The sequence below is a fragment of the Amblyomma americanum genome, chromosome 5 (genome assembly GCF_052857255.1).
Source record: "Amblyomma americanum isolate KBUSLIRL-KWMA chromosome 5, ASM5285725v1, whole genome shotgun sequence".
NCBI classification, from domain to species: domain Eukaryota; kingdom Metazoa; phylum Arthropoda; class Arachnida; order Ixodida; family Ixodidae; genus Amblyomma; species Amblyomma americanum.
This window is the reverse complement of record NC_135501.1, coordinates 122577657-122592506: the sequence shown is the minus strand read 5'-3', so window position 1 is coordinate 122592506 and position 14850 is coordinate 122577657. Positions and strand designations below refer to the sequence as shown.

The following is a 14850-nucleotide window of genomic DNA, read 5'->3' as shown; positions in this document are numbered from 1 at the left end:
ATCTTTTGACACCAAAAATGCATGGCAGACAAAAATAAAGTATCAATTATTTACTGCATTCTCACGCAATTCACTTGAGCCACTCATGCTCGGTAATGTGTGGCACATGATTCCATAGACAGAATACACAACGAAAATTTAAGGTTTGCCAGCACAGAAAACTTCAGCGGGTCTGCGGATGTTAATAATAATGCAATGAGGCAGACACAAGCCCGGCAGCTTACAACTCGCGCTTGATTGTAGCTTCCCTGAATATACCCAATCCAGAAGCCCGCTTCCGAGCTAGGGTCCCTGCGTGCACTGGACCAGAACGAATACATTTATTGGCAGGCTGAAATTTGTTTATGCTCTTCAACGCTGCATATGAGGCGGGGCCAGGTTAAATTAAGCTAACAAACGTTGATGTCGATTCAGCAAAGGGTAACACTTTTCACATAGCTTGAATGAGCCCAAGGGTGGTTTTATATTTGGATTTGGGAGCGTAGAAATGCTCAGAAAAGGATCAAAGTTTGAACGTGACTAATATCCGAGCAAACTCTAGTTCGCGACATTAACGTCCATCTCGAACGACCTACGGGCATCCGCAGGAGAAAAAGAAACGGACTTCAAAATTAACGATGTTTAATATCCCCTGGATGTGCGCAGAACCACCGTTTCTGGACCTGGCCGTTCGGATCTTATCTGTACGTCCGATTGAGTTTCATTGCACATTGGGACCCAGTTGGAGTTAATTGTGGGCGATTTCAAAGCTCACGGTCGGATGTGGCGTTACTGCAGTGAAGAGAAGCGGGGACGTAGGTTGGCGGAGCTTGCGTCAACGCTAGGACTCACTCTCCGCATAGACCCAGTCCACCCAACTCGTATAGGCAACTCCATGAATATGGATACGTGTCCGCACTTGACCTTCACCTGCAACATTCAGTAAGCAGACTGGGTCAACACTGAGGAAACCCTCAGCAGCGACCACTGCCTCCTGAACGCTACGACTAGGACCCATCCTTTCACGCGACCAACGACACACGCCTGACTCGCAGATTGGACAAAGTACAGGCAAAATTATACCACTACGGCACCCATACCTGAGCAAGGCTACCATGCAGTCTTGGTCCGAACAATTGGTCTCTGGCCTTCGCTCTTCCGAAACGCAAATTCACCCTCTCAGAGGCAGTCTTTGAAGTGGACACCACTTGCGCCATCTCTGGGAGGCCTGGCATTGCGTTATCCGTCTGTGGCGCCGGTAAAAGCACAACCGGAAACTTAAGCTCGCATCGCTCACCCAACGAGCGGATAAGTGTGCGGTCAAACTCGCCGACTCCAACTGTAAGGAAGATAACGGCGGTCGAGACTCAAGACTTCATCGCCCTCTGATTCCTTCACGGGTGCCAATAAAGTTCTTTCATCATCATCATCCACTTCCGGCGCGGTTGGGTGTCCACCGAGATATGTGAGAGAGTTACAGCGCCATTTCCTTTCATCAAAAGCCAAACCATTCTTCGGGCATCCACCAATTGAGTGCGTATTTCTTAGAACTGTTTTTATAATTGTTTTTTAGGGGGGGGGGCTGGGAAAGGAAATGGCGCAGTATCTGTCTCATATATCGTTGGACACCTGAACCCCGCCGTAAGGGAAGGGATAAAGAAGGGAGTGAAAGAAAGGAAGAAGGAGATGCCATAGTGGAGGGCTTTGGAAGCCCTGCTACGGATGTCTACGGAAGCGTCTGCTGTCTACGGGCGAGACAGCAGCCAGGCAGACAGGCGGGCGTGGTCTCACTGGGCGGTGACTGTTCGTATCACTAGCTTCTGATTGCTTGATTGTCTTTCGCTTTTGCAGGGCGCTTGCAGGTCGCTAGGGGCGCATGTCGACGTCCTCTCCTGGCCAGGGGAACTCCCCCTGGTCGGCCAGCCTCCCCCCTAACCAACTCCCCCTGGACGCCTTCTTTCGGGGTGGCGTCGGCACTATTCCCGTGGCCTTGGTTCGATCGGATGGTGGCGCCATTCGACTCAATAAGCCGGATGCGGTTCAGACTGCGCTACAGGCGATTACGCCTCACTTCTTAAAAATCTGTGATGTCCGGCAGTACGGCAGAGGAGGCGTGGTGTGCAGGTCGGCCGACCAGGCCTGCATCATGGATTTGTTAACGTCCACAGCTTTTGGAAGCCAGTCGGTAAGCGCATTTATACCGCCGCACTTGGCGTGCTCTAAAGGGCTGGTGCGAGGGGTTGACCCACGCCTTAGCCCTAAGGAAACGCTAGAGAAACTCTCCTCCGCAGGGGTGATTTCTGTACATCGGTGCACTCGGGTCGTTGAGGAAACAAAACTTCCAACTGAAACGGTAATTGCCACCTTTGCGGGTCTCTCCTGTCCATCTGAGTTGAAGGTGTGGCCCCTGGTTTTCAGGGTCGATCCGTATTCTTCAAGGCCACTTCAATGCCGCAACTGCTGGAGGTTTGGCCACAGCGCGAACGCCTGCAAGTCGAGCTCAAGGTGCAGTGTGTGTGGTGGTAATCATGACCGTGTAGGAAGGTGTTCAAAAGATGAGATGTGTTGCTTGTGCAGCGGTAGTCACTCCGCCACATATTCTAATTGTCCTGCAAGGGCTGAGGAGGTTAAGGTGCTGGAAGTGTTAGAAAAGCGCCGGTGCTCAAGGCGCGAGGCTATGGCTATTGTTAAGGAAAGGACGTACGGGTACTCAAGTGTGGCAGCACGGCAGACGACTGCGGTCGTGGATTCAAGTCTGTCAGATTCGATTGCTACAGCGGTTGAAAAGGCAATGGCCAAGGTCATGGATCGGCTAGTGAATTCAGTAACAGACTGCATATCGCAAGTCATGGTGGCGCAAATGACCTCTTCAATAATGACCTCCAATGCTGCGTTCAAGTCATCCGTGGATCCTGCAGTACCTACTGAACTCAGTGCGGAGACGCCTTCCCTTGTTTCAATGCAGCCGCAAAAAGAGCGCACGCCTCCAACTCATGTACCTGAAGTCACGACCGGAGCAATTGATGGGTGTGTTGAGCTGATGGAGCTCGATGCTCGAGCTCAGAAACGTTGCCGGTCTCCTTTGGCCGTTGCTGGTCCGTCTAGCTCCCCTCAATCCAAAACAAAAAAGAGTAATTCAGGAAAAACTGGTCACCACAGCATTTTGGAAAAGCCAGTTGCTGCTGCAGATCTCTCGCCAGAATAGGGTCTCTGAGAGTGCTGCAGTGGAACTGCCGTTCCATTCAATCAGCTTTCACTGATTTAGTAACTCTTTCAAATCGATTTTCTCCTCATGTCATTGCGCTTCAAGAAACCTGGTTGTCGAAAGAGTTTTCATTTCAAATGGAACATTATCGAATTTTTAGAATTGACTGCCCATCAAGGGGGGGGCGGTTTGCTTCTGCTGGTTTCATCCAGATTCTGTCACAAGGCACGATTGGTGTTTCAGCGGGTGGACGCTCATTGCGAAATTCAGGCAGTGGATCTTTCAGTTCCTGGTTTCCATCCCATTACTGTCGCAAATGTATATTTTCCATCTGGGGTTCATGACTCACGGCCATTAGATTCCTTACTCTCTGTCAGCAGATCACATGTGTTGCTTGTTGGGTTTTCAATTCGTATCACTTGACTTGGGGTTATCGAACAGACCAGTGCGGTTTGCGTTTACGGAATTGGGCTTGTGTGAATAACCTAAACTGTCATAACTCGGGTTTTCCGACCTTTCTCCGTGGGCACTCCCGATCAGCATTGGATTTAACGTTTTCAACCCCAGGGGTCGCAGTTTCCTCCTGGACTCCGGTTGACTCTGCACCAAACAGTGACCATTTCCCACTCATTTTTGACATTGTGTGTCCGATGACTTCTATCGGCGGATTCAGTTGCACCCTAGTCGATTACAACAAGTTCAAAAGTTCACTCAGTTCAGAACTACACTCTTTGCCGAATTTGTCTCAGGAGAGCAGGGTGTTAGGCTTATGCTCTATTTTAGATCGGGTACGGAGGCAATCAGAGTTTACAGTGTGCGATAGCATAGGCACTTCTCAGAGCCCTTGGTGGAATGCAGAATGTTCAAAGGATTATAGGCGGCGCAAGGCAGCCTGTAAGAAACTTATCCATAATCAATGTCCCCGGAATTGGATCGATTATAAGTTTCTTGCAGCTACCTTTAAGCGCACAGTCGCTAGGGCAAAAGAAAAATATGATGAAGAGAATTATGCCCATCTATCAAAATCTAATAACAGACAAGCCCTGTTTCGCTTTCTGAGGTCAAGGAACAGGCTGCCACCGCCTAACAACATTCCCTCTAATGCGCTGACTCCAGTAGAGCTTGCCAGGTCATTAGAAGAAATTGGCAAAGGCTTGGAACACCGTTTTTCGGCTGCGCTCTCTCGCCCACAACTGCTTGGGAATCACTATGATGATTTCCTTAATGTCTCGGTTTCTGTGCTTTCCCAGGTGATAAATCGGTTACCTTCTGCAGCTCCTGGTCCTGACCGTGTCACCTCTGCGATGATTAAAATACTGTTCGACGAATCCCCCAATGCTATATTGGAGCTGGTAAATTACTCTATTAGAACCCCATGGATCCCGGATGTATGGCGTGTTTCCAAAATTATCCCGGTGCTTAAAAAGCCAGGCGAAGGGTTGGTCTTAGACAACATTCGACCAATTTCATTGACATCGAATCTGGTGAAATTGGTTGAACGCGTGCTGTATGGACGAATCATGCCCATTATTACTGAAAAGGGACTACTTAACCCCTGTCAGATTGGTTTCAAGCCTGGTGCTCTATATGGTGTGCGCATACTGACCTCGAAAGCCGTGTCCGACTAGCGCGCCGGCGTCGACAGTATGCTGCGCTGGTAACTCTTGACATCTCGAAAGCATATGACAGTGTCGAACATGGGCCTCTGATGTACAGACTACGTGCTCTGGGCTTGCCAAGTTATTTTGTGGAATGGGTGTCAGCTTTCCTGGCTGACAGAGAATTTTATTGTTGTCAACGCGCAGTTTCTACAAGGAAATTTCATCAATCTAGAGGTGTGCCTCAAGGTGCAGTTCTCTCCCCTGTTCTATTCAACCTCTTACTCAGTTCGATTCCGACTTCCCCTGACGTGACTACGTACGTGTATGCAGACGATATAGCTTTCTTTGCTGCTGCGAGTGATTTACATTCTGTGTATATGGTTTTACAGTCATATTTAAATTCCCTTGAACTATGGTTATCTGAATTACACTTAAGTCTTAATGTAAACAAGTGCGCTTTGTTGCCTTTTCCGGTTACTCAACAGGTACACATTTCATTGTCTTATCGTCATCATGTCATTCCTCAGGTATGTTCCCTAAAGTATCTCGGGGTAACTTATGACTCCTCTCTCTCTTGGCGGTCACATATAGATCAGGTTGCTGCGAAAGGGATTCGGGCGGTAGGCCTTCTGCGAAGGATGAGTAGCCCTCGCTGCGGTATGCGCAGACATGCTCTTCTGCTGATTTACAAAATGTATATCCGGCCAATCTTGGAATTCGGTTGCGTTTTGTTTTCTGGAGCAGCTGCATTCAAACTGCGCCCACTTCTGCTCTTAGAGCGAGAAGCTCTGCGCCTGTGTTTGGGTCTCCCTAAATACGTGGCAAGCAATGTTTTGTATCTGGAAGCGCGGGTGCCGTCTCTTACTGCAAGGTTTCGCCTTTTGACAGTACAAACGTTTTTAAAGTTTTGCGACTCGGACCAGCATGCATCCGAGTTGATCTTCCTAGGGCAGCGAGCGGAGTTCTTGGGTGTCGGATGGTCTCGCCTTCAAACTCCCCAAATCTGTTTCGTTGAATCTTTGCTGGGCCCACTCAACGTGCGAATACCTGAAATTGTTCCGGTGCGGTCCATCTCTGCAAATGTGTCTATCATCTACGAAAATATTTATCCACGTAATGCAAAATCACTGCCTTTCTCATGGGTAAATGGTATGTTGCAGGATTATTTGTCGACCTTCAGCTCATATGTTGCAATTGCGACTGATGGCTCGGTGTGTGCAGAAAAGGCAGGTGTAGGTATTTACTCCCAGTCCCTTGACTGGTCTTTTTCTCTCCGTCTCCAAGATTTCACTCCTATCTGACTGAGTTTCTAGCAGTGGTTCTCGCTCTGCGCAAGGTACCAATTTCTTTATCAGCAGTAATAATAATTACGGACTCGTTATCTTTATGCACTTCCCTCTCGGCGTCCACTGAATCGCAGCTCTTTCGGATTCTAAAATTCCTGATCCCTCCACACATCACATCAATTCGATTTATTTGGGTTCCTGGGCACAGGGGTCTTCTATTAAATGAATCAGCTGATGCTTTAGCGAAGGCAGCCCTGAGTGGACCGATTGTTGACCCGCTTCCAACAACTGCTTTCATCACAGCGGCACGCTTTCGACGGTACACTGTAATGAACGAACTGCGCGCATCAGCGCTTACTTCCTTGGACGACTTCCAGCACCTACTGTTCCCATGGAGAAGCCCAGTTTGGCGATCGCGCAATCTTGAAGTTTCCTTCACGAGGCTTCGTTGCCGAGTGCCGCAACTAAATTTTTACCTATACAGGCCTGGTCTGGCGATCTCCCCATTGTGTCCGTATTGTGCGGAGCCGGAAACAATAGAGCACTTTCTTCTTTTTTGCCGTCGCTACTCATCGATTAGGAGGCGACTATTAGAAGTTCCAATACAGAATCTCAGTTTGCGCCTGTCTTCTGTGGTTGTTCTGTCTCTTGGCGCTTCTATGCTTGGCCATACCAATGGGAATGTTTGCTCTGCCGTTCAAAATTATCTGCTAGAATCAAAACGTCTACTTTCATGAGCTTTAGTCCTGCCCATCCCATTATCAGCTTCTGTATTTCGGTTTTTACAACCACTTATAGTAATCCCTACCCCTTCTTTGCCTAAATTTTAGTTTGTATGACCCCCCTAACCTCCTGCAACCTCCTCGGCTACGAAAACTGTGCGATCTAAATTTTGGTAGGTCATCCCATGCTTGCCACATGCAACTGGTCATTTAAATAGTCACCGCCTGGTTATGGCCAATCCCCCTTGTGGGTATGTGCCATTGTGTGAGGTCAACAACAACAACAACAACAATAATTTCGACCACCTGGGGATCTTTAATGTGTATTGACATTGCACAGCACACGGGCGCCTTAGCGTTTTGCCTCCATAAAAACGCTGCCGCTGCGGTCGGGTTCGAGCTCGGGAACTCCGGATCAGTAGCCGAGCGCCGTAACCAGTAGTGGGAGGGTGACGGTCGGTGACGGGAGCGGTCGCAGACCGCGTCGGCTCCGTGACAGATCGCAATCAATTGCGATACACCAACTTTTCCCCCTGCAAGCCTGGTATCATCGTCTCCAGGAACCTCAGCGGCACCCGTCTACACCACGTTTTTTAAGGTGGGGCCAATTTTTGACTACTTTTCGGTCATTTGAAGCTTTCGTCACGCCACGGTGGTGCTAAGCCTAACGGCTCCGGGGCCTGCGATGGCCCCGGTCGGGGATCCCTCGGCTCTGGCGGCTCGAAATCAAGTCACCGGATACGACCCGCAGTCCTTGCAGATCGTAACAATGGATACCCATCAATCCGAGGATGCGACTCAAGGCGAGGATCCTCTACCAACCGAGGACGATTACCTCCAAGATCTGGTCCGCGTCTGGCGCGGAAAGAAGAACGCGGCGGCGGCATCGAGGGACGCTGGTGCTGGTGCCACCCAGCAAAAGGCGCCGGCTGGCTCTGCGCATACGCAGGGCGGGAGTGCGCTGAACGCAGCTTCGAAGAGCTCCAAGCAACTCCGGTGGCGGCCGCAAAACACGCCGCGCATTGAAAAAGATGACATCGTCGTGGTGCTGAAACCAAGAAACACGGTCGACCTCAAGGCAACTTTTGGTCCTGGACGAGCCGGCGCTGCAGTCCGCAGCATCCTCGGGGACGACGCAAATGCTGGACTTGAGGTGTGGCCCGTTTGGGACCAAAACGTCCTTGTATGTGCACTGAAATCTGTCGACGCCACGGAGAAGCTACTCCGGGATATTGTGCTGCCGGTAGGGGAACGCGAGCTACCGTTCCGGGGACACCCTAAACTCTCCGGTGCGTTCTGTCGAGGCGTCGTGACTGTTTCGCCAGACGAAACGTCTGAAAGCGTTAAACGAAAACTCAGTGCGGAACAAAATGTGGTGTCTGTGCGCAAGCTAGGGGGAACCCCGGTTGCGGTGATCACCTTCGCGGGGACCAAGATGCCATGGACGGTGCTGTACAGCTACGAACGGCTCCCTGTTCGCCTGTACAAGAAAACAATGCCAGCATGCCACCGCTGTGGCACAGTGGGCCATCGGGCCGATGCGTGCCCGCGACCGCAGCCGGGCTGCTGCAAACGCTGCGGAGTCCAGGTTCCCGATGCCACTCCTGACGGCCCGGCAGAACATGACTGTGCTTCGAGCTGCCTCATCTGCGGAGGCGGCCACCCTACCGGAGCTCCTGGCTGTGCCGGGCGGTTCCGGAAAGCCATCAAACCGAGCTCCCCATCCGGATCCAAACCGAAGACAAAGACGGGGCCCAAGCAGGCTCCTCCGCCCAAGGCCAAGTAAGCGCCAGCCGATCAGGAAACCAAGGCCAAACCCGGCACATCGAAACCTGTCAAGTCCGCGACCCAGGCGGTGCCCCCGGTCCTCAACGCCAGGGACTTCCCGCCCTTGGCACCCGTCCAACCACAGGTGAGCAGTTGGAGTAGGGCAGTCTCCGGGCCCCCTACCCGTCCCTCCCCTACCGAAACCGCCCTACAGCAGCAGGTAGAGGAGCTCAGGCGCCAGAACCAAATTCTAGCGCGCAATATTCAAGAATTAGAGGCCAAACAGGCTGGGTCATCCGAACCAATGCAAGAAGCTGAGCCAGATGACGAGGATGACGGATCATCCGTAACATCTTGCCTCACTAGCGTCTCGCGGCAGTGCGGGGACACGGTAGTTGGATCTGCTGGTCGCGTCGCCGGCCTAGAGGCACTGCAGCGCCAAACCGAGCAACTGGAGGAGCAAGTGGCGGCCCTCCCGAATCAAATCATGTCAGCAGTCCGCGAGTCCTTCCAGGACATGTTCAAGGCAGCTTTAACGCAAGCACTTCCCGACCTTATGGCCCAGGTCACTGACTCGGTCCTTAAAGCCGTGCAGCCCTGGGTCAGCACCCAAATTAAGGACGCCACTAGCTGCGACTCCCCTCACCTCAAACGTGAGACAGCCTCCCGCCAGGCAGCGGAGGAACGTGGTTCAGGCTCTGCAGCTGGTGGGTCGGTGCAGCCAATCGCTGGGGTTGCGCTGGCTCCCGGCCAGAGCTAGTCCGCTCGCCCGTAAATAAATAGAACAAAATGGCTAGCAGATCTAATAGGAATGATAAAAACCTTGAAAAATTCCAGATCATCCAATGGAATTTGCAGGGGTTTCAGAGCTTGGAAAAAAACGGTCACACCTCCAGCTCTACCTGCAGTCCCTAGGAGACATGCCAGCACTCATTGCCCTGCAGGAGCCCGGCATAGCCGCTAAATTATCAGGCTACAGCACCTTTCCGGGGGGGGGGGGGCGCCTCTACGGGCATCTTGGTGAATAAAGCTTACACCGTGGTTCAGGTCGACTTAGGCTACGCGGAGTGGGCTAACCACATATACAACATTCAGAAACAACACGTCACAACACTACAAACCACCGAAGAGATCCCCGCAGTGGACACCCACCTCCTGCATTTGTGGGAGGCGCGCCGGAGCTTAACTAAACGGTGGAAAAAGCAGAAAACTAATCGCAAATTACGCGACCACATAGCCAAACTCACAGAGCAGGCTGCAGCGTATGCTGCCAAACTCTCAGATTCAAATTGGATAGCACGCTGCGACGCCGCAGCTCATCAGATGAGCTCGAAGGGGACGTGGCGTCTCTTTCGCAGTCTAATCGACCCCTCCCAAACGAGAGGGGAGACGCAAAAGCAACTCCGGCGGGCTCTGCAAGGGTATCAAGGTACGACGGCGCAACTTGCGGACACTCTGTGCGACAGATATCTCTGTCGTACGGAGGACCCGCCTGGGCCTGAGTACATGTACTCTGGCAGGCCTAATGAAACACTTGATGCCCCTTTTGAGATGCACGACCTTAAGGCGGCCTTAGCAAAAATGCGCCGGGGTATGGCTCCGGGACGGGATCACATAACAGTGAACCTGTTGGCGAACCTACCGGACCCAGCCTACCTCCATTTATTAGAATACATCAACCAGATCTGGAACGGGCGTCCACTCTCTCCCGAGTGGAAAACGTCACTTGTGACGTTTATCCCTAAAACAGGTAAGGCCGTGAATACGGACAACCTGAGGCCCATATCACTGACCTCATGTGCGGGCAAGCTTATGGAGACGATGGTTCGGTATCGCCTCTCTCCATACCTGGAGAGTAAGGGCGTCTTTGCAGTCACCCTGTTCGGGTTTCGCCCCCACATGTCTGCACAGGATGTACTTCTCCAGCTGCACAGGGATGTAATACGACCCACAACTATGCAACACAATGACAAAGCCATCCTCGCCCTTGACCTGAAAGGGGCTTTCGACAATGTTAAACACGGAAGCATCCTGGCCAACTTGAGTTCTACCGATTGTGGGGCTAGGGCCTACGCGTATGTAAGAGATTTCTTGACTAATCGCCAGGCCTTCCTTCGGATTGAGGGCGAGGAATACGGCCCTTACATGATGGGAACACGGGGTACCCCTCAGAGAGCGGTGTTATCACCACTCCTGTTCAACATAGCTATGATGCGCCTCCCAAGCCAACTGGTCCGGGTAGAAGGCATTCAACACGCGTTATATGCAGATGACATTACAATTTGGACCACTGAGGGGAGCCTTGGGGACATGGAGGCCCGCCTTCAGCAGGCCGCTTCCATAGTCGATGCGTATATATGCTATGGACTGTGGGCTCCAATGTGCTCCAGCGAAATCAGAGCTTCTGCATGTCAGAGCGAACCCAAAGGATAGGACAGCAATTCACTTCTCTCTGTCAGGAGGTCCTATTAGAGAGGTGGAGGAGCTCCATATTCTGGACCTTTTCATTCACCACAGACTCAGACCGGACTCCACCATTGTTGAACTCAAGAGAGTAGGCGAACAGGTAGGGCGTATGATCCGCCGCGTTTCCAACAAGCGGGGCGGTCTGCGGGGCAGGGACGCGCTTCGGCTCGTCTATGCCTTCGTGACTAGCCGGATCCTCTACGCCATGCCACATCTCCGCACTACTAAGCAAGACGAGGCGCGAATAGACGCCATCCTCCGCAAGGCAACTAAGCGAGCCCTGGATCTCCCGGTGGCTACCTCTAATGCCAAACTGAAGGCATGGGGGTGCTAAACTCCTACCAGGAGCCGTGGGAGGCCCACCTCATGAACCAATACACGCAGCTCATACAGACGGCCCCTGGGCGCCGCCTGCTAAACCGCTTACACATCCAACACGACTGCACTCCAGAGGAGACGGAGCGTATCCCGGTACTGTGGCGCCATATGCTCTGGGTCTTTCCGCTCCCCCGTAACATGGACACCGACATGCACGAAAACAGACGACAAGCGCGGGCTCGGGCTCTTGAGAGACAACACGGCTCCCGACCCGGTGTATATTATGTACACGTAGCAGGGCCGTCGCCCACGGGATTTTACACGGCCGCTGTTGTTCACCATGAAATGCACGTCGATGGACTCTCTTTTCGAGCCCCGAATTCAATGCGAGCCGAGGAAGTAGCGATAGCGCTTGCTGCCGCCCACGCCAATTCGAGAATCATCATTACGGACTCCCGAAAAGCATGTGATCATTACTTGGCTGGGGAGATCTCCCCCTTAGCTGCTTGCATTCTAAGACGGACTGCAACTGATCCAACACCGAAAAGAATCATTTGGGCTCCTGGCCATCAGGGCGTACGAGGTAATGAGGCCGCTGACGCGGCTGCCCGAGCGCTTATTTACCGGGCTCATCATCCCAGCTCTTCTGGCTCGGAGACTAACCAGCCGCTGCTGCGATTCAGGGAAATAATAACGCATTATAGCGACCACCACCGCCTTTTCGCGGCCCCTGCCAAGAAGCTGAGTAAGACGGAGGAGCGAACTTTAAGGCGCCTGCAGACAGGTACTCTGCTCTGTCCTGCAATCTTAAAGCATTACGATCCTAACACGCATGGGCGATGCCCGCACTGTGGGGAGACCTGTGATATCTTCCACGTGGTGTGGGCATGTACTCAAAATCCCCACCTCCCCCCTTCCCCTACCCCTTCCAGAGAGGCATGGGAGACTGCCCTCCTCAACTGCTCCTCGCTTGAGTGCCAAAGGGCTCTGGTGAAACGGGCGAGAGACGGGGCATTGTCATGCGATGTCCCGGACTAGGGACGCCGACCACGTAGCGGGGCCACTCTGTGGCTCCCAAACTCTATTGCAGCAATTAGAAGTTTTCACCACCACCACCCTAACCAGTAAGCCACCGCGGCGGGTTGCGTATTTCTTAAAATCCAATTATTCCTCTACGGGTGGCTCAGCGTTTCGGCCGCTTGGCTAGTGATCCGGAGTGCCCGGGTTCGAACCCGACTGCGACGGCCGCGTTTCGATGGAGGCAAAGCGCAATAGGCGCCCGTATGCTGTACGATGTAAGTGCATGTTGAAGATCCGCAGGTGGTCGAAATTATCTACGAGACCTCTTTCTCTCTGTCTTCTTTCACTCCCTCCTTTATTCCTTCCCTTACGGCACGGTGGTTCGGGTGTCCAACAACATATCAGACAGATACTCCGCCATTTCCTTTCCTCCAAAACCAATTATTATTATTATCATTATACCCGTCTGCATTTACATTTATTAGCATGTATTTGTTTACAGAACTAAGCTGGAAACTAGCGGTTCTTATTAAATTGAGGAAACACATTGTTCAAAAATATGTGCGTAATCTGCGGCTATGATCATACATACAGATCACGCGAATATCTCGCAGACGATTGGCGTTTAAATGTGTAATAATTTCATGTATCCCTAGAGCCCTTGTGCGTGTTATGCGTAATAAAAATGATAGGAAACTGCTTTCAATCTGTCGGGACGTCAGCGATGAGTCACAACAGACTAGAATGGGCTGAACTGCGATTGTAGTGTTTTCTTAGGCCGGCGCGCATATACGCATCACGCACAGTGCGAACGTTCGCATCATTGGTTTAGAGTACAACGCTTATGGTGTTACCAATTCAGTATGGGACACCATACTTGACTTGATCTCCCGTAACTGTGGCAGCGATCTCTCGCCCACACGATCTTCAGTGGCCGCATATGGCATGTGGGGCATATCATACAGCCTGATTTTCGCTCTCAGCGCAACACGAACGGGACACAAGACGAAGGACTAGCACAAACAGGCGCTGTGTCTTGTGTCCCGTTCGTGTTGCGCTGAGAGCGAAAATGAACACTTACCAACTCGCCCAAATTTCCGCCATGCTCATACAGCCTCCTCTTCGTGTTTGTCGTGCGCTGCAATCTCTGCTGTGTTCATTTTTCTGGGGAGGCCGCACGGAGCTGGTGTGCCGCGCGGCGCTCGGGCAGCCACGTTCGAGGGATGGGTTCGCCTTTCCTCCTGTGTCCGTCTGCTGCCGGCTCCTAGCTCTCCGTTACCTTCACCATTTGTTGCGGGGGCATGAGTACCCGCCACGGGTACTCGCCTCCTCTTCCTTAGGCACGCGCCTCAGGGAATTCATCCCTGACGCATCAATAAATCATGGTCCGCAGGCTCTCCGTATGCCTGTATCCTACGTATGCAACGGCGGTGGCTTTCCATCGGCAGCAACCAGTCTAAATATTGTGTAGGCGGCATTGAGACAACTGCGTGTTACTTTACCGATCATCGGGCAGTGTTTATCTCTGTCAGAACAATTGAATAAATAAACAATGTGTGTCACCGAATACTTTTTCAATGCTTAACATTATAGTCACAACAACAAACTCGACAGCATGCTTAAACAGCTGAGAACTACAGCTCTCGCTATAGTATGCGTGTATCATGGCATAGCTGAGCTCAGCCACTGCCAATCTTTTTTTATCTAGCACTGGTTGTCCACGTAGCCACTTTGCGCGTCTGGTGCTATAGTTGCTGGTGCTATCGCTCTCTGGCGCAATCGCTGTGAGGCTGTTGCGTCAGAACGCCGTCGCCGTGCTCTTTTTTCGATCATGATGCGCCTTGGTGGGGAAGCTTCCTTTCGCAAGAGCTGTTTTTTTCTTGGGGAGGAAGAGTTCGTTCGCCAGTGGTCCTGCCCTTTCGTGTCCGTTTCAGACTGGCGCGCAAGGATCGTTTTTCGGCCGGGATGGTTCTTGTAGGCAGGTTGTAATTCTCGTTTCATGTCGCTTATTACTGTCGTACAGTGCACGTCAACAGCACAGCTATTCGCATTCATTCATTGCATGTATAAACGTTCGCCCAAAACACATTACAAATGCCTTTCCTGTCAGTCACTGTATATTCATACTCATTCTTACTATGTATTCATTGTATACACCTTCATGGACATCACTGCTCTGTTTGTGCCTCTTGTATATAATCATCATGACTGGCGACTAGCATATGTAAATAGTGAGACATTTTGTATTGTACTTGGGTGATGTGTACCCTGTCTTGCGTCTCGTTACCGCCCTTGTAATGTCAGTGTCAAAGCAATTGTCAATGTCAAATAAACTTTTTCTAACCCCAGTGTTTCTGTTCCAGGCCCGTTGTGAGAATGAGCGGAATCTTGACACTGCTTACGTCTGCGCACTGACACGCACCCACAAACACCCACGCGCGTATGGCAGCACCCGAAACGCTGTACTACGAATGGTTGCATCACGA

At 51.6% G+C, this 14850-nt stretch overlaps 2 pseudogenes; both read left to right on the top strand.

Moving 5' to 3' along the window:
* The first annotated feature begins 7478 nt into the window (after positions 1 to 7478).
* Positions 7479 to 9320, top strand: LOC144134160 (uncharacterized; annotated as a pseudogene).
* Positions 9321 to 10708: 1388 nt separating this feature from the next.
* Positions 10709 to 12382, top strand: LOC144134991 (uncharacterized; annotated as a pseudogene).
* The last annotated feature ends 2468 nt before the right edge of the window (positions 12383 to 14850 follow it).